Source organism: Triticum dicoccoides, chromosome 1B (genome assembly GCF_002162155.2).
Source record: "Triticum dicoccoides isolate Atlit2015 ecotype Zavitan chromosome 1B, WEW_v2.0, whole genome shotgun sequence".
NCBI lineage: Eukaryota > Viridiplantae > Streptophyta > Magnoliopsida > Poales > Poaceae > Triticum > Triticum dicoccoides.
In genome coordinates, this window is record NC_041381.1 from 704,490,051 (window position 1) to 704,494,281 (window position 4,231).

The following is a 4,231-nucleotide window of genomic DNA, read 5'->3' on the forward strand; positions in this document are numbered from 1 at the left end:
CGCCGTCTTCGCCTGCGGCTCGGCCCGTCACGCCGTCTTCGCCCGCGGCTTGGGTCCTCACGTCGCCTTCATCAGCGGATCGTCCCGCGACACCTGCCGCGCCACGGCCCACTATGCCGAGCTCGCCATCGGCCCGGTCTGTGATGCCGGAGTCGCCAGCTGCTTCGTCTGCTCTGCCGGTTTCGCTGGTGGGCCGGCCTTCTTCGCCGACCGAGTCCGAGGCTACCGTGACTGGCCCTCGTCATCGGCTGACTCGTCAACGTCGCTGTCCTCCAGCTCGTTGCAGGCTGCTCCGTCGACCTCGGTGGTTCCTGTGTCCCGACCACATACACGCAGTCGCAGTGGCATTTTCAAACCTAAGGAACGTAAGGATGGTACGGTTGCTTGGTTGGCTGCTTGTTTGGCTGCTGCTGTTGCGGATCCATCTTCTGAGCCTCGCTCATATCAGGCTGCCCTGTGCATTCCACATTGGCGAGAGGCTATGGAGCAGGAGTTTCATGCTCTTCTTCGTAACAAGACATGGACTCTCGTTCCTCCACCACCAAGGGTAAATGTTATTGACTCAAATTGGGTATTCAAAGTGAAGAAGCATTCGGATGGATCTATTGAGCGTTACAAAGCGCGACTTGTTGCTCGCGGTTTTCGGCAGCGTCATGGTCTTGACTATGAGGACACCTTCAGTCCTGTCGTCAAGCCTACCACTATTCGGCTTCTTCTCTCCATTGTTGTTTCTCGTGGTTGGTCACTTCGTCAACTTGATGTGCAGAATGCTTTTCTACATGGATTTTTGGAGGAAGAGGTTTATATGGAACAGCCGCCTGGTTTCTCTGATCCTGATCGTCCTGACTATATCTGTCGTCTTTCCAAAGCACTATATGGTTTGAAGCAAGCTCCTCGTGCCTGGCATGCCCGCCTTGCCTCTGCCCTTCGTGCTCATGGGTTTGTGCCGTCCACTGCTGACACTTCATTATTTCTTCTACAGAAGCCAGAAGTCACTATGTATCTTTTGGTATATGTCGATGATATTATCCTTGTCAGCTCTTCTCAGTATGCTGCTGATGCTCTTGTCTGCTCTCTTGGTGCTGATTTTGCGGTCAAAGATCTTGGGAAGCTTCACTACTTTCTTGGAGTTGAGGTCACTTCTCGTGCTACTGGTCTTGTCCTTACGCAGAAGAAGTACTCCTTGGAGTTGTTACAAAGAGCTGGCATGCTGAAGTGCAAACCGACCACCACACCCATGTCGTCTACCGACAAGATAAGAGCTGTTGATGGTGAACTTTTGTCTCCTGCGGATGCCACAGAGTACAGGAGCATTGTTGGTGGACTTCAGTACTTGACGATCACGAGACCAGATATCTCTTATGCTGTTAACAGGGTTTGTCAGTATCTTCAGGCTCCCAGAGATACTCATTGGGCTGCTGTTAAACGCATTCTTCGTTATGTTCAGTTCACCCTGACATTTGGTATGCATATTCGGCCGACTTCCTCTCGGGTCATTTCGGCCTTCTCTGATGCAGATTGGGCTGGTAGCCCAGATGACAGGCGATCCACGGGGGGTTATGCAGTATTCTTTGGCTCTAATTTGATCGCCTGGAGTGCTCGGAAACAGGCTACTGTGTCACGTAGCAGTACTGAAGCTGAGTACAAGGTTGTGGCTAATGCTACTGCAGAGATTATTTGGGTGCAGTCTTTGCTTCAGGAGTTGGGTTTGTCTCAACCACAGCCTCCTATTCTTTGGTGTGATAACATCGGTGCTACATACCTTTCTGCAAATCCAGTATTTCATGCCCGAATGAAACACATTGAAGTTGACTATCACTTTGTACAGGAACGTGTATCACAGAGGCAACTCCAGATCAAGTTTATCTCATCTAAGGATCAACTTGCAGACATCTTCACTAAGCCTTTACTGCTGCCACAGTTTGAGGCTTGTAGGCGCAATCTTATCCTTCTCAGTTCTTTAGAAAGTGGCTAAGATTGAGGGAGGGTGTTAGGCTATGTATAGCTTCTGTACCTATGTACATATATTGTACGTATTGTAACACAACCATTATATATAATGAGATAAGTCATCCCTAGAGGGTTGCGCTGGTTCCTCAAAACTTATTGTCTTACATGTATTCGTCTTCAACGACCCCGGGCGTGATGAAGTAGTAGACAGTATGATGAGAAAGTCCTTCGGCATCATCCTTGAGTGAGAGCTTCTGTCCGTGTAGCTTTTTTTATTTCATTTATATGATTGGTGTGCACACAATGCTCTCCCACCCGAAGGAATATACGTGCATGGCCATGCATAGGCACATGCGTGGCCGATGGCCCGTACATGAGCTTGTTCAGTGTAGCACCGTCGCGCCATGCCACAGAGTCGGCGGCAACGGACACCGTCTTCAGCGCAGCCATCTCGTGGTCACCGGCGGCATAGTGCGGGCATGTGCAGGAGTTAGCGGTGATGGGCCGCGTGATAGTGAACTCCGCGGCACCCGGCGTGACGAAGTGGAAACTAGTGGTGTGATGGAGAGCTCCATGTCAGCCTCCCTGGCACTGGCTCGGCGACGTCGATAGCGACATCGTCGTGGCAAGCTCCATGCCTTCGTTCACGGCACCGGCTTCATGAAGGAGGAAGGTCGTGACACCAAACTCCGGATCTCCGCCTTGAGTAGCATGTCTCCGGCGCGGCGAAGTGGGTGATGGGCCCAATAGAGCGGAGATGGCGACCTATGTGCCATCGACCTCCAAGGCGTCGGCCTGACGATGTTCACGATGGGCGGTATCTCTGTGGGCTCCCCGTCATCGTCCTCTACGCTGTCATCGTGTCGAAGTGGGCGCGAGTGATGGGGGCGGTGTCAACCTCTATGGCACCGGCTTGGCGACGATGAGCTCCGGCGACGCGTCGTCCTCTTTGAGCGGTGATAAGTGGGGGTGGCCACCGTGACAATGACCTCGGTGGCGTCAGCGTCCATAGCGCAGGCTTGGTGAAGATGAGCTCCGGCGACGCGTCGTCCTCATCGAGCGGTGATGAGTGGGGGTGGCCACCGTGGCGTCGACCTCCGTGACACCGACCTCGGTGGCGTCAGCATCCATAGCGCGGGCTTGGTGAAGATGAGCTCCGGCGACGCGTCGTCCTCATCGAGCGGTGATGAGTGGGGGTGGCCACCGTGGCGTCGACCTCCGCGACACCGACCTCAGTGGCGTCAGCGTCCATAGCGCGGGCTTGGTGAAGATGAGCTCCGGCGACGCGTCGTCCTTGTCGAGCGGTGATGAGTGGGGGTGGCCACCGTGGCGTCGACCTCCGGGGTATCGACCTGGCGACATCGACGGTGGGCGGTGTCGTGGCGTGCTCCGTGACGTCATCTTGGTCGAACCGTCGTGACGAGGTGGACAACAGGTGGTGATGGTGACCTCCTCGTCATTCTTTGTGACGCTGGCTTGGTGAAGACCATCCCCGGCAACGTTGACTTTATTTTCCGGTCCGGCGGCGGACCGATCATGCGAACGTTGCCTTCGGCAACGCTCCCGACTTGTGTGTGTGCATCCTATACGCCAAGAAAAGAACTAAGAAAGAGATTTGTTAGATCAAAGTTTTACCCTTCGGGAAGGTGAGCTTCGCGGCCATGTTGAAGTTGTCGAGAGATCCCTGTACGCCGGCCTCCTTTTTCTGTGTACCGGCACTGCGTGAGAGAGAGCTCTCTGGCTTTCTGCCTGCGTGCGTCGTCTTGCGACTATACCTGAGACTTGTGTGCGTGGATAGGTGATGGATATAATGCGGTGGATGGATGGGTGCTGGAGGTGTTGTGCGATGGATGGGTTCTGGAGGTGTTGCCTCTCCCCCGGCCTCCATGTGTGGGTGTGTGTATTTATAGGCAGGAGGTGGGACGACCCGGCGGCTGGCGACGGGCCAAACATCCCGATTTTTCTGGACTAGATATGGATGCAATCTCGCCTCGGATCTTATCATCTCGCTGATGCTTATCTTCTTTTTTCTTGATGCGTACGCCTGCACGCAAAATAAATGAAAACCATCTCGTGCGTACCTAGCTACCTGACTGCCGGTGGGCCGTGTTCATTCGATCGCCATCTTCACGCTTATCTTTGGGGTTTGCTGGTTGAAACAATCGCAGGTATTCAAGTATGTATACACCTCTCCGGCCGGTATATACAGGTACTCAAAGAAAAAAATACGCATACTGTATTGTTATTCTTGTGGGCACGTCGAAGGCATGGAACTCAGCCT

At 53.6% G+C, this 4,231-nt stretch overlaps 1 long non-coding RNA gene across 1 annotated transcript; it reads right to left on the bottom strand.

Annotated features, from left to right (window-relative positions):
• Window positions 1-2,202: 2,202 nt before the first annotated feature.
• Window positions 2,203-3,823, bottom strand: LOC119349850. Its single transcript, XR_005169561.1, has 2 exons — window positions 3,288-3,823; window positions 2,203-3,166 (listed from the first exon to the last, which is right to left on the bottom strand). It is a non-coding gene; the product is annotated as an uncharacterized LOC119349850 (long non-coding RNA).
• Window positions 3,824-4,231: the final 408 nt, after the last annotated feature.